At 37.3% G+C, this 24,523-nt stretch overlaps 1 protein-coding gene across 23 annotated transcripts in view; it reads left to right on the forward strand.

Annotated features, from left to right (window-relative positions):
• Positions 1-24,523, forward strand: part of mam (neurogenic protein mastermind) — a 586,128-nt gene that overhangs the window by 436,906 nt on the left and 124,699 nt on the right. For 2 of the 23 annotated variants that reach the window (XM_073955418.1, XM_073955419.1), the window contains exon 1: positions 18,361-18,844. The exons of 8 other annotated variants lie outside the window; for them this stretch is intronic. The gene's annotated coding sequence lies outside the window, so the exon portion shown is untranslated. Of the gene's footprint in view, positions 1-18,188; positions 19,711-24,523 lie in introns of those variants that run through there. 13 more of the 23 variants (XM_073955420.1, XM_073955421.1, XM_073955424.1 and 10 more) reach the window with 10 other exon arrangements.

Below are 24,523 nucleotides of genomic sequence, written 5' to 3' on the forward strand. Positions count from 1 at the left end.
GACAGTTTTTAGGCAAAGTGTACTCAGGACAATTTGGCATACGACCATGTGCTGGTTTGTTTACATTGGCTTGATCGTGACACCTCCAAAATGTGGTTTTTGAACGCTATTGCAGCATCTTCTGGCGATTGCTGCTATTTTTCGGGTTCGTACACATAGTTCCATGATTCGTCACCTGTATCCATCTTATAAACCTCTTTCGAATCACCGCGATCGTATTTTTTTCGAAATTTCTTGCACGGATCAACACGGGATCCAACCCCATTTTTGCCGCAAAGCGTTCATGCAATATCGAATGTTAGTTGGTGGAATGAATGTCTCTATCTCACGGTATTTAACATGGCGATCTTGGAATATACGTTCACGCACGGCTTAATTTTTTCTGGCACAACGGCCGTTTTTGGACGACCCTCACGACCTTCGTTTTTTAGCGAGTGTCCGCCACGATTGAATTCATTGAACCAGTTTTTCATAGTCCTATAGGATGGTCCCTTATCGACATACAAAGATTTAGTTTGATCGATGCACCGTGATTATCCACGTCGTAAGTTATGAAAAATTATCGGAAGAAAATGTTCACAAGTAAAGTCCATTTTTTGCAAAGCGATTTTTTCAAGTCACTGTAAACAACCCAACACATGGTCATATGTCAAACAGTCCTGAGTACGCTTAGGCTAAAAACTGTCAAACTTTCCAAAAAAATGTCAAAGGACACCTGGCGACACTGCAAATTGCCTAGGCCAGAAGGGTTTCGAGTGACCCTCGTAATTAACATCGAATCGCAAAATTCTAACAGGAATGATTCATCTTGGTGCATCGCCACATTAGCTCTCAATATCACAACGAATTTCAGGGTATTTTTTGGAAAAGTCGATTTGATCTTAACGATAATAACTACATTCTTGCATTCACGAGATTTAGTGCCGGAAGTCTTCTTCTCCAGCATACGCTCTCAGGATAAGATCTACCCATTCCGCCGTAGGAGGAGAATTCCTTGAACATTTTTTCTTTAAAATAATAAATTAGCTCCGTAAGGTTTCGACACCGAGATTGCCAACTGTAACTACCTCAAGTTGATGTACATTACTTGCATTTCAATCTTCTTCATACCTATCAACACTGTGGAATTTAAAACTGCATATGTATGTATATATTTCAGGCTAAAGTAAAAAACACATAATTATAGGAATCTTCAGTTAATCACTGATAATGTTAAACTATCTTTATCCCCACTTAAAGTGTTTGAACTCTCTCTGTCTTCGTATTTTTCGTCTCTTTTTTGCTTTGCATTAGAAAGAAATCTTTCTTGTGCAGAAAGATGAGCGCTTCAGTAAAAAAAGAAAAATAACAACTGGAAGAAGCATATCTAAATTGAAGTTCGTTGGTGGTATTTATGGAAGTCAAGACTTTTTCCTGTGTGTCAGAGTTACGGTCAAAATGAAACAATCAGACTCAAAGCAGAGCTATGAAGGTAGCATAGCAAGCTACTGCTACTGGAGTCTGAGAGCGAGAGAGGGGTTACTTAAACAAACCTTATAATTAAACATTGCAAGAACGTTAAAAAAGAAAGAAACACTGAAATACCGACCGTTCGACCGACAAAAAAATAATAATAACAAAAACAATAACAACAATTCAACTAACATGTAGAGTAATATTTAAGTACAACAACGTCATATTCAATACTTCTCCTTCAATTTGTACGGTACATACGTACGTTTGAGACGACATTGTTGGTAGTGCTTGGTTGTTTGCTATCTAGGTATGTTCGTAGGTCTGTACAAACAAATATGAAAATCCAACGACCAGCCAGCCAGCAAATAGATGTACACACATTGAAATATACAAAATTTTGTAATTTCCTACAAATACTGACGTGACTTTTTAAGTCTTCTTCTTGTTCGTTTCTGTTTTTTCTGTTGTGTTTTCTGTTCTGTTTTGTTCATGGGTCTCCCCGTAACTGAGCCATACCATACCATCCATGATGGTATTCGCATAGTAGAATTGTAACATGGCATTTTCGTTGGTACTTCGGCAGCAATGTTGTCAATTCTTTTGATGTTGAGGAAAAAGTCCCCAAAAACAAGAGGAAGTTTATTTAAAATTGTAAATGAGCTGTTCGATATAAAATTAATAAAGAAAATACGAATAATGGCGCCCAGCGTGGGATTCGTTTTTGAAATGCCTGTAGTAAATTATTGAAACGCTGTATCCTTATCGTTTTTTTTTTTTTCTTTCTAACAAGCTAAGTCATAAGACACTTATATTTGTGACCACTAGGATACGTTATTTTAAAGTCATTTCAAAAGTTCGTCAATTCAGCCTTTTGCCATTTTAAATGTTTATTTCCCATGAGCATCGCAAGGGTTAAATGTTGATCACATTAATTATATTGACCTTCACTATGATTCCCAGCACTAAAAAGGACAGAATAATAAAAGTTGTACCACAGAAATTTTTGGCGTGTGAAATTTCACGTTTGCTTCGACTAGTCCAGACTATTATGACTTCAGGAAAACCTATGCCCTGGTTACTAGTTTATAATTAAATGGCGCCCAACGTGGGATCCGCATTCAATGTATCATTAAAATACGAGGCCCTAAAAAGATCTTAACCCTGACATTGACATTTTTCTAGGCGAGTTAATACAAAAATGAGAATGGAGAACTGTCCAACTCTAGGAAGGTTTAGTCTCTAGGCAAAGCAATGAGGCTAATAGACTTCGCGGTAGCAAAAGATAACAAAGGAGTTTTTTGAGTTTTGGGGGGTGGTACCCGAAGGACCGGAACCAATATAGTCTATATTCCAACCTGGACGATGTGCAAAGTTTGGATCAATCAGAAATTCCCTGCGAGAGTTATCTTGCGGTTTTACCATTTAAGTAGGTGCCATCAAGGTTTCTTGGAGCTCTCAGGTTATTATCTCAGGAAGTATGGACTTGCCCACGAATAAAATTGTTCCGTCGTAAAAGGGGCCGCAAAAATAATCAGCTGAAAAAAATTTCAAAGCGATCCGAGAGGAGCTCTTAAACTTCACTTTTTCCGAATTTTTTGTTGGAGGTACCCGATCTATGCATGAAATAAAAATTACCATATGCAAGCTTATGATGAACCACCGCACCAGCCAGACAGACGGGCGGACAGATGGACGGGCATTACTCAATCGACTCCAAATTGTCTGAAACAGATTTCGTCCAACCATACTTGGGGTCTAAACCCATTATTTCGATGAAGTAAATTTTTGGTCGTATCAAAGTGTATATACCCTCTTTAGCCTAAAGGCAGAGAGTATAAACACGTACTAGTTTCACCAGATCAACTTCACAGAATACATCGCTCAACTTATCCAATTGCTTCAGAAAAGCACTTCTTGCCGAGGTATTGTGCTCTTCATGAACACAGTTTGCAAAGCCCGTACTTAGTTAGCAGAGGCCTCCGGCAGTTAATCCATGGTACGATCGCCATGCTACCTACTCTAATCAATAACAACATGTAAAATTATCGGGACGAAACGAAGAGAGAACATACTCTTTTCCAAACTACGAAAATGTCTCCTAACAGTGAGATATGATTCGGAAGCCTTTAGTGCAGACACATCCTTCTGTAAAGACGAACAAGGTATCTGTAGTCAGATGCAGACCAGCAATCCGCTCATTATACGCCAGGCTTCGCCAAAAAATAATCTTTTGATATTTGTGGAAGCTTGCAAGACATAACGTCGAGGTTGTATACCATTGGACGGGAGCAGCGACAACATGCGTCTGTCAGAGCCCCTTTAGAATTACCTGTAGCGCTCTGCCCTCCACAGAGTCCCCAGTTTTATGCCGCAGGCATCAGTTCGAAGCTTCACTTCCCCTTGGTAAGGGGTTGAAATCTAGCTTTATCCAGAAAGAGAAAACCTTAAGCCAGACTTAGTAGTTGACACTTCTACCAGGCGTGTACACTTTGGAACAATCAGGTAATAGAGAAGTGTAACACAAGGGCTATCCAGGGGGAACTGTCTAATCACCATGTTGACATGGACGTTGTGCTCTCCCTGTAAGGTGCAAGCCTATTCACCTCTTCCGCTCTAAGACTAGCAAAGGACAACCTATTTATGTGTGAAAATGTCTGAGACAAGATCATTAAAATCCTTGAGATCACCCAATTCCCTTTACACATGTGGTTTACCATGAGTATCTGTGGGGTCGTTAAGTCCGTTAATCTCTCTTGAGAATGCGCCTGTGACTTTTCTAGTGAAAAAATAAAGAATTGTCGAGCCAAATTTGAACAAGAAACTGCAGAAACCAGAAATGTACGTATACTCCTCACTCCACATTACCTTCGGACCCAACGTTGGGCGCCAATATACATTTGGATTCTAAGTATGTACTGCTGAACAGATTTTTCCGCTTAATGTGTCGTGTAAATGCCAAGAAACTAGGCCCACGAATATCATAAATTATATTCAATGGTGCCTAATGTGGGATCGGATATTGGGAATGGCACCAAAACAGCGAAATTAACCCTGACATCCTAAAGACATTTAACTTTGATCGAATTACTACTACTATCGAATTTACAAGTGAATACTTTTTATGATACCCCCCCGACCGAGCCGACTTACCTGCAGTGATATCGTGAAGAAATTTAACTATTTATACCCTACACCACTATGTGGGGAGGGTATTATAAGTTGGTTTTGGCCAAAAAGTTTGTAACGCATCGAAATAATGGTCGTAGACCCATACTTATATATATCAAAATGAATGTCTCGACGAGCTGAATCGATCTGGCTATGTGTGTCCGTCCGTCCGTCCGTCCGTCCGTCCGTCTGTCCGTCTGTCCGTCTGTCCATCTAAACCTTGTAATCACGCTACAGGCCGCAATTTTGATCGGATCGTCACGAAATTTTGGATTTTGATGGGGGTCCCGGAGGGGAAGAAGCCTATTGATTTTGGTGATGGTCGGATAATATTTAGGGGTCGGAAAGGGCAAAAAACTTAAGTGGATAAAAAGACAACGCTTTTTTCCAAAGCCAATATCTCAGCTTCTGTATGGGGTATACCAAAAGCAAAACCTGACAGTGAAAGCAGAAAATATCACCTTTCTAATGATGTAAAGTAGGTGCTCGTAGGTGATCAAACAACGAAGATATCGCAATAGTAGCAAATAAAACCCCAATTTTCATTTTTGGGATTTTAATTATATTGACAAATATCACAGCTTTGGTTGAAAATTTTCCAAAAGCAAAGCCTGACTATGAAAGTAGAAGATCCCGTCTTTACAATGATGCAAACTGGGTCGGCGTAGGTAACCAAATAACGGAGATATCGCAATAGTCGGTAATACGTCCCATTTTTCTATTTTTTTGGAAATCACGCTACAGGTCGCAATATTGATCGGATCGTCACGAAAATTTCAGGGTTAATAGGGGTCTCACAGATGAAGAAGCATATTTATTTTGGTGATGGTCGGATAATATTTAGGGGTCGGAATGGGCAAACACTCATTTGGAGAAAAGTCAACATTTTATTTCAAAGCCAATATCTCTGTTTCTTTTAGAGGTATATCAAAAGCAAAACCTGGAAAGGAAAGTAGAAAATATCACCTTTACAGCGGTGTAAAGCAGGTTGTCGTAGGTGGTCAAATAGCAAAGATATGGCAATAGCCGATAATGCATCCCATTTTCCGATTTTTTTGTAATCACGCTACAGGTCGCTATTTTGATCGGATGGTCACGCAATTTTGGGGGTTAATGTGGGTCCCAAAAAGAAAGAAGCCTATTTATTTTGATGATGGTCGGATAATATTCAGGGGTCGGAATGGGCAAACACTTATTTGGAGAAAGGTCAACGTTTTATTTCAAAGCCAACATCTCTGTTTCTTTAAGAGGTATATCAAAAGCAAAATCTGGCAAGGAAAGTAGAAAATATCACCTTTACAACGATGTAAAGTAGGTTATCGTAGCTGCTCAAACAATAGAGATATCGCAATAGTCGGTAATGCATCCCATTTTCCGATTTTTTGAAATCACGCTACAGGTCGCAATTTTGATCGGATCGTCACGAATTTTTTTGGGAGTTGATGCGGGACCCACAGAGGAAGAAGCCTATTGATTTTGGTGATAGTCGATAATATTTAAGGGTCGGAATGGGGAAAAACTCATTTTGAGACAAATTCAAAGTTTTATTCTTTGTGAATATATTGGCTTCTAGTAGGGGTATTCCAGCGGAGACCTGTCAATGGAAGAAGAAAATATTACATTTACATTGGTGTAAAGCAGGTTGGCGAAGGTGGTCAAACAAGGGAGATACCACAATAGTCGGTAATGCATCCAATTCTTCCATTTTTTGCAATCAAGCTACAGGTAGTAATTTTGATCTGATGGTCACGAAAGTTTGGTTGCTTATGGGGGTCCCAGAGAGAAAGAGGCATATTATTTTTGGTGGTAGTCGGATTATATTCCCTAAAAGAAATGTTTGCCAGTGAAAAGCTTATGCACAGGGGTAGTGGTGTAGGGTATCACATGGTCGGCCCCGTCCCGACTATAGCCTTTGCTCACTTGTTTTGAATTGAATATTTTTTAGGAAAGGGATCGAATAGCAAGTTCAATGGAATTGTAGAATTTTTTTCATTAAGAACATCACATTCACTATATATGTACTTTTTAGAGATTTCCACTTAATATCATCGGATTCACTATAATGTACTTTTTTAGAGATTTCCACTTAATATCATAAATTATACTCAAGGACGCCTAACCTGGAATCGGAGTTTGGGAATGCTGCCAATTACAAGCAAATAACGCTGTAATTGTGAAGAAATTTAACTTTGATCGAATTCCCTATTTTTTAAGTGAGTATTTTTAGGGCAGATACCGTAAGTTTAGTTGAATTGTAGAACTTTCTACAATCAGAAGATAGTATTTCGTATATCTGTAAACTTATATAATTATTAAGTTATTGGTAGCATTTAAATGCACTTTTTAAGAGGTTTCCCAAGCAAAAATTTGACCCTTCCTGAAATAATTTTAGGTAGAATGGCTTATATTTTCGTTTCTAAAAATGACTTAAGGAAGAAAACCATACTGCTTAGGCGTCTCCACTTAAGTAAGGCTTAATGACAGTGATTTTATGAACGATATTTATTTCTTACCAATACATACAATTTAATAAAAGAAATGGCGCCCAACTTGGGTTCTTTATGCAATATCCGTTTTATTAGAAACCCTTGGTATACCTCTAAAAATCGTCTAATTAACCATTAAACGCCAAAAGTATATACATGACTTGCCTCCACTTTAATTGAGCATACACTTTACATTACTCTGAGTGTCACTCACATTTGTGTATAGTACCGTCAACAGCAATGTTCTCATCGTTGGCGACGACATGCTATCGACCATCATCATCAGCTCTGCAGTCAGTCAGCAAGCAACAATAATAAAGCGTCATTGTGGATGAGTCAAAAAATAAAAAAGTGCACAACTAAAAATATTTTCAATTTCATTATATTTCGTGTGGATTTTTTCGCTACTTCTTAGGAATGAAATGTTTTATGGACGCCGCATCAGTCAGTTACTGGCTGAAAGACTAAATGGATGGATGGCTGCTGAACTGAGCGAATGAGTGATTGAGTAAATGTAAATGCATGCGAGAGCTTTCTGGCGGCAAGTGTACGTGAGTGGTAACACATTTTGGCGACTGTTTTTTTTTTTTTGGGGTGGGCACAAGTGCCGCTGTGGGGAGAGGGTGGTTCTACTATGGTCGTGGATATATGTTATTCTCTTCGGGCTACTCTCTGATTTTCTTCTCTGTTTAATGGCATAAAATACTTGTGTTATTTTGTGATGACTTTGTTTTGGTTTGCAGTGTGCAGCACTGAGTGCCTCGAATGCGCCGAATCAGTCATTCTGGAAGGTACGCCGACCGAACGAACAACCAAACAAATCGTTTTTTACACTCAATACTGCCAATGCCAACCACTTTTATGAGATGTATTTTTTCGTTTTCTTCACTCCTGTCCTGTGGTGAGCGGCGTCGACATCGTCGTTGTTCATTGTACGATGTCCATTTCATCTTCTAGAGGTTTTTGCAGTTTTGACTGGTGTAGAAAGTGAGTAATAAATCAGTTGCTTTACAGACAGTTAGTGGAAAAGGTACCACATAATGTAATAAAGCAGTCATCTCAGCTAGTCCGGCAGCCAGCCATATTGGAAGTCGAAATGACGATATGTTTCGTACTTACAATATGTGTAATGTTTGTTCTTTTTCGTATTATATGCATGTGTTGTTGTGTTTGTTGCTGCAGTTGAGTAGGTGGGGGGTGTTGGCAATTTGATTAAGTTTTTTTTCCTGATGATTTGAGTTGTCTCCTGTCTGTTATGATTTTATTAGGAAATAGTATATTCGTTTTATGATTATGTTGTTAGTGGTGGTGGGGGTGAAGGTAATCGATGTACATATAGCCGGCTAGGATATAACGTATTCATATACCAAATATGAATCCTTGCGAGTCGATTGTGTTAAGATGAATACCATTTTGGATATATGTATATATGTATATATGAACAATTTCTGATATCATGGTTTTATTTCATAAAGCTACTGTTTCTTTAAAACTACACCCTTCACCCTTCGAATAATATTTCGGAATCTCTTGAAAGATAATTTGAGAAATCAGCGGTATTTCCCGATAACTGTAGTTCTACCCAATGTCAGGCGGGACCATGGTCATTAAACAATACTGGGGGTAATAAACATTAAATGGGACCCAATGTGGGTCCTTGCCATTGAACTTGGGACTACAAGTCATAAGGAGAGACAAATACTTATTAGGTCAAGTGGCGCCCAACATGGGCCATTTACCCATTTTGTTTCGAAAAATTTGAACCACATACTTTTATTAAAGAATCTAAGTAGTCAAAGTAGTAAGTTAAAGCAATGAAAGCAAATAGACAATTAAATGCCGCCCAACAAGGGTCATACTAACAAGTTTTGAAATTTATTTGTCCATATCCGCATATTGTTGATTCTTATACATATTTAAACAAACTTATAAACAGTGCAACATTGAACCAAAACATGTGTTGAGTACTACTTAGGGATCTCTACGAAGATGTATCGATAGTCTTCGTTAGTACGACAGTTTTTTATTATTGAAATTTGAAAACTTGAATAATGAAAATTTTCTACCATCTAAATATTTTAAATTAGGTATCAGGAAATTCAGAGTAATGTTGTTATTTGTGAGAAATGCATAGTAGATGGCGCCCAATGTGGAGAAATAGCAGCAGCTACAAAGTAATCAAAACAATGGCGATATCAAGCTTTTCAAGTGACCCAACATTCAAATGACCGACAGAGTTTTATATCCCATCGTCATAAAAGGAGACTCAAGTCGGATACAAATTTTAGTACATAGACCGTTTGGTCCTCTACTTTTTCGATAGTACTTTTTTATATAAATTTTAAATATACTCCTCCTTAAGCCGAATTAGCTTTCTAAAATACGTTTAACTCCTAAGTATCTACCACTGAAGAATTTTTCTGCTTCCTCAGATATTGTGTTTTCATAATGTGTCGTGCAATTGCCAACGAACAGGCTTATAAATCATAAAATATATTTAATGGCGCCCAACTTGGGATCGGAGTTTGGAAATATTAGCGAAAAATAAACACTTTCATCGTGAAGAAATGTAACATTTATAAAATTTTCACTTTTATAGCAGGATTCTGAGATCTTTTGAACAATGTAACTTTTTTCACGCACTTTGGAACTTTTTTGGATCTTTCCATAGCAACATTTTGACCATTCCTGTAACAATTTCAGGCAAAATAAGTAAAGAAGAAACAGTCGGCTTTTGTGTGGGGTGTATGAAAGAATGGACTTTAATATTAGGACATTTCAGGGCCCATATCTCAGGAAATATTGCCTTCTCTAGCAAAAAATAATGTTGTAGCCATGATCACAATGACTCAGACCGTAAAGTGACCTTAGACTGGATCAAGGCGCAAAAGTGTTGAACTTCGCGGAGGAGGTAACTGAAAAAAAAATGAATCGACACAGTCCATATTTCGCCGGTGCCATGAAAAGCACTCCACAGGTGGCACAGGAGTGCAGGAACTGACACCCAAGAGTGCACTTGTACTCTAGGAGCTGAATTCAGATTAAAATGCTTATAATTTCCGTAATTAAAAAAGTGTTCGCTAACTTGACAACCAACCTTAAATCACTCAGGTCCTACTCTATCAAGTCTGCGTCAGTTTTAGACTGGAAAAAGCCTTGGAGACCCTACAAACAATTATAATTTTGTGTTGGGTCCCGGGTCATAAGCAATATGAAACTGAACACAGTTGGACCATCTACGGATGTAGATAGGAAGGCAAGCGACCTTCTAGCACTCAGGTCTTACTCTTATCAAGTATGTGGTAGTTTTGGACTGCAAGAAAGCCTTGTAAACCCTAAAATTAATTGTAACCTTTTGTTGGGTGCCGGGTTATAAGCAATATAAAACAAGACATAGTTGGTCCCGGTGACTATCTACGTCGATAACCAATCGGCCCATAAAACCCCCAGGTCCCACTCTATGAAGTCTGCGGTAGTTTTGGACTGCAAGAACGTTTTGGAGACCTTAAAATCAATTATAACCTTATGTTGGGTCCCGGGTCACAAGCAATATGAAAGGGGACGTAGCTGCGGCAGTTTTGGACTGAAACATAGCCTTGGAGACCCTAAAATAATGTATAACCTTGTATTGGGCCCCGGGTCCTTGCAACATCGAAGAGACTGTTGCAGATCGGAGTCACCCGATATTGCAATCGACAACTCAATCAAGCCAACCTCTGTGCCATTAGAAGAAAGATATTGGGATAAGGTCAATCCTCGGAGAAGTTTTTTTGTGTCACTGCAGACTAAGATTAATGCCTTGAAAATAGCAACGAAATAAAATTGCTGAAAATGCTGCAGGCTATGTGAAGATGAAGAAAAAGACTATAAAAAGTGGTTAACATACGATCCAATCTCTGGCAGCCTTCTGTTAAACCGTGCCAAGAAGTCCGCTTCTCCTTGCCGAGGGTCTGAGATGGCAGCAACAAGAAAGAGTTACAGCACCACGAAACGTGGCAAATATTCCCTCTTCCTAATACATATCTTTTTTAATACCTTCTTTAAAATTCTGCAAATTCAATCAAAATCAGAGCTCCGAAATGCTCACTCGAAATAAAATACCTACGAATTCGAGCAGATTCTACTCTTGCGAGTACTCTTTTAGTTGTTGTTATTTTATTTGTAGGTATGTATTTTCCCCATCCACAGCTGCTAACGAAACAAAAAACAAATTTCGTTCGCAGCTGCTAACGAAACAAAAAAAAAACAAAAATTAAAGAAGGATACTAGGAAGACCAGAGACACTAAGTTGACTTTATAGTAAAAAGGCTTCAAAAATACTTCACAACTGCAAATTTGCAATATGTTTAGTATATATACAAGTTTACAAACCAAGCCTTTGTCTAACACCAAATCTAAATATGCCTGATGAGCTGGCTTAAACCACCAGCGAAACGATCGTAGCAATTTATTCCCTACCTGTTTAGGTCGAACCTCGAAATCCTTAATCCCTAATCTGTTGTAATGCAAATAAACACTTAGTATTGGTCAATATTTAAAGCAATGACCCCTTTGTAATGGTTCTAATATAATAATTTGCTAGAAGATACCAACGGTGCTACCAGCATAAATTCCACAAAGCAAAAACAAAAATAAACCATATGTTTTCAAAACAGAAATATTTTTTTTTTCAAATCCACTACCGGCCAATAGTAATGCAAACCAAACATGAACAAATCAACTCCCCTGTAAAAGTGCTGGACAATATATCGCATCATCACCGTCATCAGCCACCAATGTCCAGAAAAATCAACAATAGTTGTCCAGACAAACAAGCAAACGTATGAATGACCATCCACCACCACCCACCAACCCAACAATGCCACACTACTACTCTTCAGTTCATGTCCATACATCGTACCTTATGAATTGCCATCCTTTGCCTCGTATATTCTTCAGCCGCATCAAAGAAGCAACAAATTTTCACAACATTTGTGCCTCTTTTAAACATCACATTTGAAAACGCTCCAAAAAACCAAGTATGGTGGAAAATAGAAATATCGAATGGATACAACAAATCGCTACGAAATACTCGAATATCTCGCTCGTACGTTCAACAATAATGTCCGGACCATGATGATGGTAATGATGACTAGTATGTCGAATACGGCGACGACATGGACGACGAAAGCAAATGACAATTAAATTGTAGACTCGTGTCTCGTATGAGGCAACAGCCAAGCAAGCGATCGTCCGAACGTTGTACAACAATTCGCTTTTGCGATTATGGGCCACATAAATATGATTTTGTAAATTACAACAGCATTCATTCTCTGCTGGAGTTTGTGGTTGGTCCTCCTCTCTTGAAATTAAAACAAAATTTCTATTGCAAATTGATCGCCTGTGGGCCCCTTCTTTCTGCTGACCCCTTTTTGACAAACAACTACAACCTATTAACATCAATGTTTTTATTATTGTTACATCCAACACCAACAACAATAACAGAGAGTGGTTAGTAATAAATGAGAGTGAATAAATAATGTATCCCAACGAATGAATATCTCACTCAGTTACGAGAATATTATACTACTGAGTTTGTAATATGAGTGACATTGTTGTTTTTGTTTTATTTATATAGTATGGCATATGAGAGTGATATGTTGCATATTTGGAATCTCTTACAGAAGTGGTGTTATTTGTTCTCTCTATCTCTCTCTCTCGTTTTACATCTGTTTTCCAATCAGAAAACTGCAATGAACTGGTTTTGTTTGCTAACATAAAAAGTCACTTGTTCGTGTTTGTGTGGAAGTGTACGATGGTGCTTTTTCATGTGTGCGTGTATGTGTGTGCATGTTTGTCAACAAAGAAGGGTATAGTGGAAACGGAAGTTTTTTTTCGGTGACTGCTGGATTTTTAATCGCATTCAAAATAAACTACGAGGTTGGTATGGTCAGTAACGGTAGAAAGAGGAATAGAGTATTGTTAGGGGTCAAACATAACATAAGAGCTAGGGCCAATAATTAAAAAAATAATATCATACACCAGGGACGTACGCAAGGTGTTTTCAGTGGGGCCCGAACCCGCTCAAAATATTTCGTGCATTGGTAGTGGTAAACGAACATTCTCATTGTTAAACCACGTTTATTTTTACCATTGTTTATTTTTATCCAAAATTGGGTTTTCGCAATATTTTGTCCAAACGTAGTTTAAGTTCGAAGATGGGTTATATCGGTCCACTTCTTCCGGTACCTCCCTCACAAAAGTTCGGAAAATTTGTGCGCATGATAACTCTTAAAGGGAGTAACCGATTTGGTCCATTCATTGCACATCGTGAAATTTCTACCAGACTTAGATTAGGTTCCAATATGGACTCAATCAGTCCACTCCTTCGGGAACCTCCCACACAAAATTTCGGAAAAGTTCAGTTTAGGACCTGCTACCGAATTGCTTTGATTTTTTCTGAAGCAATTTTTATTCACTGCCCCCTGTACGACGGTACAAGTTTCATCAGGGGCAAGTCCATACTTCCTGGGAAAATAGCCAGAAAGGTGCAAAAAACCCTATAACACCGTGTGCAATGGTTGGAGTGCAGTATAACTCTCGAGCGGATCTGCCGATTCGGTCCGAAATTTGGTCTTTGTAATATTCTGTCCAAACTTAGTTTAAGTTCGGAGATAAGCCATATCGGTCCACTCCTTCAGGTACCTCCCCCACAAAAGTTCACAAATGTCGGAAACATTGTGCGCACGATAACTCTTGAAGGGATTGACCGATTTGATCCATAATTTACACGTCCTAATATGTCTACCAGATATAGATCAGGTTCGAATAGGGACTATATTTGTACACTCCTTCGGGCACCTACCACACAAAACTTCGGATAAGTTCACTTTAAGACCTGCTCTCGAATCACTTCGATTTTTATTGCAGCAACTTGTATTCGCCACACCCATTACGACAGTAAATTTTTTTCAGGGGCAAATCCATACTTCTTTAGAAAACAGCCCGAAAGGTGTAAAAACCCTATGGCGCCATATGTAGTGGCTGGAGAGCACGAACTGATCAACTGATTTGGTCCAAATTTTGGCCTGCGCCATATTTTGTCCAAACTTAGTTTCAGTTTGGAGATAGGCAATATCGGTTCACAACTTCCGGTACTTCCCCTCAATATACAGTTGTAGTGACCCGGGATCCGCTGCGATAAAGTTGCGATTGATTGTGAACCCCCCAAGCCGTTTTAAATCCAAAACTACAGCAGATTTAATAGAGTAGGATCTGACTGATTTAATGACAGTTTGACTATCCATGTAGATCAAAGTGAGTGAGGCAAAAACAACAAACATTGTTGTTATTGTGTGAGTGCATGTGTTTTTGTCAGTTTCGAGGAAACACCTGAGCCTGTCGGTGAATAGTGTATGGATTCAAATCTGATGTTAATAAATACACCTTCTATGACAAAAAAGGCTGCTAATGTATAGTTTGAGCCTTGTATATGTATCTCCATATACATACCAGACAACCTCCTTCAGTGCTGTTTTAACTGACTTATCTTTGATATGGTTGGGTAGATCATATAGCATTATTGCAAAGTTGTCCATATGTTCATGGTTCAACAAAGCTTTCTAGAGTAGTCAACAGAAAGGAATATAGGCTAGTCGGTTTATAGTCTTTTTAAAGTGTATGACTTCTAAGTCACCCTGACATCCTTTCATAGAATCGGAATGAACAGACGAGCTCTGGAAAGTATTTTCCAGATGTGTAATCAAGGCCTCTGATGCGTTCTGTAGCATTGCATCTAAAGTGAGTATTAACTAGTACAGTTGTGCCAATCTAGTGCGATTGAAAGATATAGTTCATCATGTAGTTCCAATCGATCGCATCGTGATGCGTGATTCCATACGTTCGTTTGTCTGAAATCACTCAAACATTTAGGAACCAGGATAGTGGACTAGGAACTAGATTGCCCAACTCTATTAGTTAGAGGATCTAAAGTCTCTAGACAAGAGTTTATCCATCCTCACGTTCGATAATTCTGCTGGATTTAAAATCCTTCGAAAAAATTTCACGAAATCTAGCTGCGTTCTCGACTCCCTCGATAGCAAATTCAATATTTACGCTATAGATATCGTGCCAACCAGCCACTTCAGTCGGTCTCCGAATGACTTTTTGAGCTTGTGGGTCATTATGTCAGGAAGCATTGACTAGCCCCGACAAAAAAGTATGTATGCGAAAATTTTGAACTTTTGTTACGGAGGTTCCAGAATGAGTTGTCTGATATTGTTTATCTTCGAACTTGATTTAAGTTTTAATATTACGATGAGCAAATGTTGGATTAATGTCAGGCACTCCTTTCGATAGCTATCGTGCCCATTAAGCACTTTAATTGGTCACAGTGGATTTTATAGAACTTTTTTTTGCCATTATATTATACTTGCAGCAAGGACAACGTGTTGCAAAAATTTCAAAACAACATCCTTAACCTGCACTTTTGCGAACACCCAAAAGGGTTGCGTGGCCCTTTAGTATATAATTTTGTATATATAATTTTTTTCTTACTTTTAGTATATAATTTTATAAGGACATCTGTTAATATCAGCTTTTCACAAATCCATAATAATTTTTCGAGAAACATCCCATGTGGGACAAGGGAGACTTCTCTCATATCAATGAGTGCACCTGATTCATATTAGCTCAATGATATGGGACCTACAGTTTATCGCCGAGTCCGAACGGCGTGTTTTAAGACACCACTTGTAGAGAAGTTTTTCATGGCTTAAATACTCAGGAAATGTCGCCAGCAGAAATCCATACTCCGTTATAATGTTTTACACTGTTCGCTTTTTAAGAACATAAATCCCGGTCGATAACACTTACTGAATGGGAAAAACCATTCATTCAATAAGTGTAATGGGGAAAACCAATGAATTAACGTCTTTCATTCATAGAAAACTGAATTTTTATGTACTTCTATACCCGTATCTGACCTTTAAAAAGGGTGACAAGAGGACCATTCACCTAGAGGCAGTATCGCTGGTATTTTGAATCATTTTATATATTGTTAGTAAGCTCTATCGTGTGTTTTGCAATCAATTCTTCGGCGTTTCAATTAGTCATTTGGATATGAAATCTCTGATGATAGGTCTGTCTGGTTACCCTAAAATTTTTAAAAATTTGCACCAATTGTTGCTGGAAGTCATCTGTTAACATAAAAATTCAGCCAAAGAGAGCGATTCGAGAGAGACATTTTGACAGTTCTTTTACTGAAAGTTTTCAAATTCTTGCTGGACAAATTTCTTCTTGCAACCACTTGCAACTCTTCTTCTTCCTGAAAACAATAAATCACCTGTTTTTAATTATTGTGAAAATTAAAAGCAATTTATTGTGCAAATACCAAGCCTAATTGTTTTTGGAGAACAAAGTTGCCAAGTGCAAAAATTCCTTTTTTGGGTCATTTTACTTGTTTATTCTTAATAAAATAAAACATTTTTGCTTGCTTTGATTCTTTTAATGGCGGACAAATTGTTCTGTTTTGGCAATTCAGCTGATTGCTTGCGAGTTTTTGCTGGGAAGGTGTCTGTTTACTTTTTACAGTTTTCTCGCAAAAGAGAATAAAAACTCCTTACTCTCCGAAAAAGTTCTTGCTGGACAATTCTTGCTGGGAAAGTAACCAGACCCAGGTCAGGCAATTGGGCGCCCGTGAAAAAGCATGCACTCACACAATGACGCCCCGTAAAGTATGCAGTAGAAAAGTATGGTGCCTGACGCTGACCCAGACATAATAATTGCCTAAAATGTAGCATACTTTTGTGAGTGTAACAGATGTTCGATGGGCAATAAAAGTGAAAGCCAGTTATGATGACAATTTTAGTGATAAAATATGACTTTGTTTGAAACAAAATTTTCATTTAAAAATTCTTTCCTAATTGTACAACTGTTTCCTTTCTGTTTCTGTTATTGTTTGGTATCAGCATTTCGTCGAATAATGACGATTGGAAAAAAATATGATTTAATATCGACTGTCAAAATAACTTATCAATACTACCATCGATTATTTGTCAGCTCTACTGCATCGTGTTAAGATTATTTCCTTGGCGAGGGATAATATAGTTCTAAGATTTCTTTTGCCAATGCCAACCTGCAATTTCAGCCTTCTTAAAAATTCGACATTCACAAATATAATCATCATACTCCCCCTCTTAGTTCTTCATTCATTGAAACAACACACAAATGCATAAAAAGCAACACCATTTTAATGATGATGAGCATTACAATGTGTGTATTTGGTGGAGTTTTTTGTTTGGTACGTCGTTCTTCATTCACTACTAGAAGTTAACAGATTCTGCTAAAGCATATTAACTAAGAAGGGTAAACCGTTTGGTGAAATACCTACTCTCAAAAAACCAAAAAAACGGGGGGGTGAGAGAGAAAGAGCACATACACATGTGTGTTATTTCTATCACTTAATGGAGGAATTCCCTTCTTCTGTGAGGTATGAGACCATGGCAGAAATGGCCAAAGGAATCAGTCCACCAAACAAACCAAAAAAAAAGACCTACAAAATGTTGTGAAAAATCCATAATTGAAATGGAGAAGCGACAGCAGCAGCAGAAGCAACAACAGGGCTTCTTTTTCTAAAACAAAACAAACAACTTTCTTTCGTCGGACCCCATCCATGGATGGACGATGTTGGCTCTGGTTGTTTTGGGTTGTGATATGTGCCGCCGCCGCCGTTGCTGGCTGTTCATGTGAGACTCTGTTAAATGTACAGAGAGAAATTTGCTCATTTTGTTGTTGTTATTATTATTTTTATTATTGCAGAGAGCAAGAGATGAAATAAGTACCAAGCAACGTTTTATACATTCGGATGGATGAATGTGTACACGGCGTGTGCAGATACATTACTCTGTTGTCCATCTATCTTTTGGTATGCCGTCGAGACGTACAAGTTAGGTTTTTCTGAGCATTCATGTTAGTTCATTTGTTTTGGTTGATAGTCGTCTCTGTTTGTTGGTGGTGTTGTTGTTGTCGTTGCTGTTATTTTGTACATATCTCAATCTCAATTGTATACATATCTGTATATTTGTTGGATTGTAAACTTTCATTCGTTTGCTGGTTGTGTTTGGTTGTGGTGCTGCTGCCGCTGCCTACCGATAGCTGGCTGACTGACTGGCTGCTTGGTTGGTTCGTTCGTTGGCTAGCAGCTCACTGGCTTGCCTGCCTTGCTTTTGTTGGCTGGCTTTTTGGTATGCATGCGATAAATGTATGACGGCTCGTGCCACCAGTACTCAATTGACAGCCATACACGGCGCACACGATACAATTGCCAAAGCGCGCATAACGGCATTAGCAAAAACTCAAATATTAAGCCACAACAGAAATTATTTTCAAAAATATTTTTGCCCTCTAATAATACACTCAGAGAAAAACGAAAAGAAGTTGAAACAAAAATATTATCGTACACCTCAACTTGTTTGATGATAGTACTACACTGAGACATTACAGAGAGATATACTGTGTTTTTTGCAGTGTAAGGGAAATTTTGAAGACAAAAAAGTTCGTGTTCTATGTGTGTGTCGGTTCAAACCCAAATGGATTGAAAGTGAAAGAAATAATGTATGAAAGTCATTATTTGGCCTCAAATCGTTGAATGAATGAAATTTGTATACAATTAAAATTACAAAAACAACAAGAGCAAAAAAGTAAACACAGTTTTTGTCAAGTGTCAAAATGCAACATTTTTGAAAACAAAAAATACAGTAATGTTTAAAATTTTTCAAAACATAAATAAACTAAGCGGTAATATATAACAAAATTTAAAATGTTGTTTTGAATTTTCTTCGAGCGTATGAAAAAGTGAAATACTACAACTGTTGTTATTATTGTTATTATTCCAATTCAAACAAACAAAAAAAAAAAGAAACGAACCAAACATTAAATCAAAATTGCAAGAAGTAAATAAAAACAACAAAAACATGACAACGAGTTGAAGATGAGGACAGCGTTGGCGGTGGTGGCTGTCACCACAGCGGCTCAATAACAACAAAAAAATACACAACCATGACAACAACATCAAAACAACAATAATTGGCTATTTGTTTTGATGAAAATTCCAAAAACAAAAACTCACAACAAATATGTGTTTTTTTTTTTTGTTTGTTGTGCTTTGATTAATTTCCAATCAGTCTCTTCGACTCTTCAATCAATCATTTGGAAAATCTGTGATAATCTTGAATGTCAACAATTATTTTAGAAATTGTTTAAAAAAATGTAGCATACTTTCGTGAGCGTAACAGATGTTCGATGGGCAATAAGTGTAGTGAAAGCCAGGGATGGACACTTTAGTGATACAATGTGACTTTATTTGAAATTTTGATCGAGATTTTATGATTTCTTTTTTTAAATAAAGGGATAATAGATAAAAACAAATTGTCGGGGTGTTATAAAAAAATGTTCGGAATGCAATTTTGGCATCTACGATGAAAAAATCATATGGAATTAAATAGATTAATCACTAGTTTAATGTTGATGCCTAGGAAACTTAAGTGATATTTCAAAAGTGTCTCAATTTATTTATTTTTTAAAAGAGTTGATAGTGATACCAGAGATGGGAAAATCTTAAGAAGTGAGCAAGTTTCGGGTGTTTAAGTTTAATAGGAACAGAGAAATCAGGGAGTGATTTAACAAAGTTATTCATCCCAGCAGTAGGATTGTCTAACTCATTTTTTGGTTAACGACAAAACTTTTTTGTATTAATTGATGAAAAATGGGAGATAATTGATAAAAATGGGAGGATCCATATTAAGCATACAATTCATAAAATATAATGATTTTCAAGTATTTCCCAAAAACATGGGATAATTTGAAACGTCCTCTACATTTCGAAAACATTTATTTGGCAACATGCATTACATGTAGTTATTGGATTGTGTTATTATTGTTGTACTAAGTGCACTAATTTTTTGTTTATACATTAAAGATTGCCTTAAATAAGTCGACCAACTAATTTTTGCAAACAAAAAAAACCGACATTTTTATTACAATTATCAATCAGTTTTCATAAATTAGTACAGAACAATTTTCGTTTTGTTGGTTCGAAAACAATTACTTGACAAACTGTATATAATAACGAAATTTGTAAGTTAGCAACTAAAATATAATTGTCGACCTACTGATATCAACAGTGTTGTCAACTTTTATTGTCAGTTTTCATTCATAATTTTGCGTTTTAATTTTATGGATTTTTGTCGGTAGCCCAAAAATGAGTTGCAGAATTCCACTACAGAATAGTACAAAAAATACTTATTGATGTACTACTGTTCGAAATTTAATATGGCAACATTTGAAGAGAACCAATAATAATTGTGTACCTGTTTATCAAAAACAAAATGCTTCAGTAGTGCAATTCTGTGACTCATTTTTCCCTTACCGACAAAAAATCGATAAAATTAAAATCTCGATAACTTCGCGAATTAACGAAAATTTTCGCTAAATTAGTGATCAATATAAAGTGCAGTCGCTATGCTCCACCGATAGCAATAATGATGTCAAATGCCATTCATAATTTCGCGTTTTGATTTTTAACGTTTTTGTCGAAAACCCCAGAATCGTATAAAGTTTAAAATAAAAATGTTGAATGTATTATATCTTATCTATTAGACGTAGTTTAGACGCCATGTCGAGTTTTCTTGCGGTGCAACCAGAAAGATAAACGACCATTGGTAGATTTTTTCTATATCAGCTTTTTTGACAAATTTTTGAAGATAACCTGTCGTGTGGCTCCGACTTTACGAAAATGGCATAACCTTTTGTTTCTCACTAAATGTATCATGATGTCATTACATAAATATAATTTCATAAAATATATAATTTTATTTTATATATATCATATCAATTGAAAGTGGTTTGTGTGGGACCTTATTCAATATTTAAATGGTTTAACACATCGTTTTAACACATCGAAATATTCGTCGGATCTCCTATAAAGTACAATCTTGACTGCACTACTGAAGCAGCTCGCAACTTTTTTTTTAATTTGGTATGGAAGTTTATACTACTCCTAGGAAGTTTGGTGTTGAAAGTGGGCTATATCTCCAATAAAACGGTACCTCCAGACTTTGGGTATCTTGAAGGTTGTGACCACTATATCACACCGAAATGGCTGAAATTTGGTATTTAGTCTTCGTTGGGGATATAAAACTTTCACGTCTTCATATAGCCCCCCTGGAACTGTTACTCACGATTTTCGGTATTTTGAAGGTTTCAACATCATTATCATACCGAAATGGATACATTTGGTAATTAGTCTTCGATAGGGGTACAAAACATTCCAGAAGAAAATTATCAGTATAGGTCCACATTTTCATAGAGCTCTCATAAAAGCGTACCTCCCGATTTTCGTTATTTTGAAGGTTGTGGCCTCAATATCCAACCGAAATGTCTGACATTTGGCATTTAGTCTTCATTGAGACTTCCAAGCTGTCCCCCAGAAATTTGTCAGTATAGTTCCACGTTTTGATATAGCCCCCATATAACGCTACCTCCCCGTTTTGAGGCTGCACAACTTCCCCCCCAAAAATTTGTCAGTACGTGTCTACGTTTCGTACCTCCCGATTTTCGTATTTTGAAGGTTTAATCCACTTTGTCTTACCGAAATGGCGGAAATGTGGTATTTTGTCTTCTTTGGTGGCTACACAACTCTCCCCCAGAAATTTGTCGTTTTGATATAGCCCCATAGAATGCTACCGTCGAAAAATAGGTAAAATTCGGTATATAGTCTTCGTTCGGAATATATAACATTCCTGCGGAGAATTCTCAGTTTAGGTCTACGGTATCTGCCGAAGGTACAACGATACCGATCGAAGTTACTGTATCGACTGTTACTTGGTGTTTCGGATTCTCAATTGGTAGAAAACCTCCTCTTTTGTTATATTCCCACTATGATAGTACCTAGATATTTTACGTAGTTTGAAGGTTGTACACTAGGGCGGCCCAAAAAAGGACAATTTTGTTTTCTTGAAATGCCTGCCCCTAACTTTTTTCTATTTGATCCAAAAACCTTATATATAAAATTTTATGGCGATCGGTAAAGTTTTTTCGTTTTTCGATTGGACCATAAATGCGACCTATAGAGCATTTTCGCGAAAATTGACCTTTGGTCCCATACAAATTACTATGGGAACAAAGATCTGTTTCTGGTGGCACCCAACCGATCGCCATAAAATTTCATATATAAGGTTTTTGGATCAAATGAAAAAAAAAATAGGATGTGGGCGTTTCAAAAAAAAAAAATCCATTTTTGGGTCGGTCTATTGTACTCGCATCGTCCAAATGGAATGACTTTAACATGGTATTTCGGATTCTGAAAGGGTAGGAAACTTCGGTCTGGCCGACGTTAAGGCCTTTCTTACTTATTTTGTGTATTTTATAGAGTTTGGCAATCTCGTTCAATTGAAAGATCCGGATCACTATCTGGTTCAATGGACACCCGTAATTTCGTATACTTAATTTCACACGTTGGTTTTATGATGTTACTCATTCGTATTTGAACGAGCACACTGATCCGGATCGTTCAATTGAACGAGAATGCCCAACTCTAGTATTTTATAACATTGGTGCCCCGGCGCGTATGATTCTTATTAAAAATTTTTCATACGCAACTGAAAAGAAACAAGTAAAAAAGCTGTAAGTTCGGCAGGGCCGAACTTTTTATACCCTCCACCATGAAATACTCTGATCAATCGGTCGGTACCGTTACATGGGGGCTACAATAAAACGTGGACCTATGTCCACGGTCTGCAAATGTGACCAAAAACGTCAAAATACTTGAAATCGGGCGGTACTGTTATGTGGGGGCTATACCAAAACGTGCACCTATATTGGCAATTTTTAGTGGAGAAGTTTTTGGTCATTGGGAACCTCAAATGTCAAATTTCAGCTAATTCGGTCAGAAAATGTAGTTAGCCTCAAAATACTTTAAATCGGGAGTTACCGTCATATGGGGGCTATACCAAAACTTGGACCTATCTTTTTGGTCATTGGGAACTTGGTCGGAGTTATTCGGTCAAAACCGGAACTAGAAGCCTCAAAATACGTTAAATCGAGTGGTACCGTTATATGGAGGCTATACCAAAATGTGGACCTATATAGCCCATCATCGAACTTGACCTGCCTATGGAAAGAAGACTCTCGGGTGCAAAATTTTAGCGTTCTATCTCAATTATTGCGGACACTAGAGTGATTACAGCAGACGGACAGACGGACAGACGGACATGGTTAGATCGTATTAGAATTTTATCCTGATCAAGAATATGATTAGTTCCATGTTTCACAAACAAAAAACAAACATAATATATCCTCCATACTGTGGTGGAGACCATGAAATATGAAAAATCAAACCCCTTTGTAGTAAAATGAATTTCCCCAACAACAAAAGTAAATATTTGACATAATGATTTCAAATATGTCGATGGCACTATCATATTAATTTGCCTTGTATCTTACATTCTTAAGTATTATACCATTTAGAAACTTGTTCAATTGAATGATTCACTGAAAGGAGCCAATGAATTAGGCCACTTGAAGTCTTTATTTGAGTTGTTTTTATTAGAAATAACGACAAAAGTTTATTAAAAATTCGAACTACTTAAAACGAATGGAAAAGTATTATTGCATTATAGACTGAGCCCTATAAAATATTCACGCCAAGTTGACTATGTGCTTTACTAAACTTAGCGACAATATCTTTTTTGCCAATAATAGCCAGTTTTTACTCGAAAAGCGTTCCTTTACTTCATATGGAAGCAGTTTACAAATTTTACTACTGCTGGTTTTACTATTTTCAAAAGTAAAGGAACAGACCTAATGTGTATTTCAATGTGACAATATCAGACGTTTTTGTCGTTGACCTCTTACAGTATATTTTGGTTAAATTATCAATAATGACAAATTTTTGAGTATGTTATTGAATATTCCAACCCTGTGTAAAGTCTCTCTCCGGCTTATGGTGTATCTTCTTATATTTGTTATCTTCAACTAAATCTATGTTTTGATTGTTCGTTCCATGATTTGCAAAGACCGAAATAATTACAGTTACATTTCATTGATGGACTTCGCTCTCTTTCTGCTCTCTCTCAGTCTCACTCTCTGCATGTTAATGTATTATCACTAACGGCGACGACGATGATGCATTCGTACGAATGCATTCGCATGCGGCAGCAACAATGACCGTTTGTGATTTGCTAATTGCATGATTAGCATTGTTTTTGTTTGTTGTTGGCCAGCTAGCTGGCTGGCTAACTGACTGGATGAATGGCTGGTTGGCAGCGTTCATTAGTTTTTGTTACTTACGATACCCCTCCACATACACACACACATTCACACTATACATGGAGTTCATAAGCAAGTGAGCTATGATGCCAATAACAAAAACAACAACA

The sequence above is a fragment of the Musca autumnalis genome, unplaced genomic scaffold, assembly GCF_047663935.1.
Source record: "Musca autumnalis isolate F117 unplaced genomic scaffold, ASM4766393v1 scaffold_5, whole genome shotgun sequence".
Taxonomy (NCBI): domain Eukaryota; kingdom Metazoa; phylum Arthropoda; class Insecta; order Diptera; family Muscidae; genus Musca; species Musca autumnalis.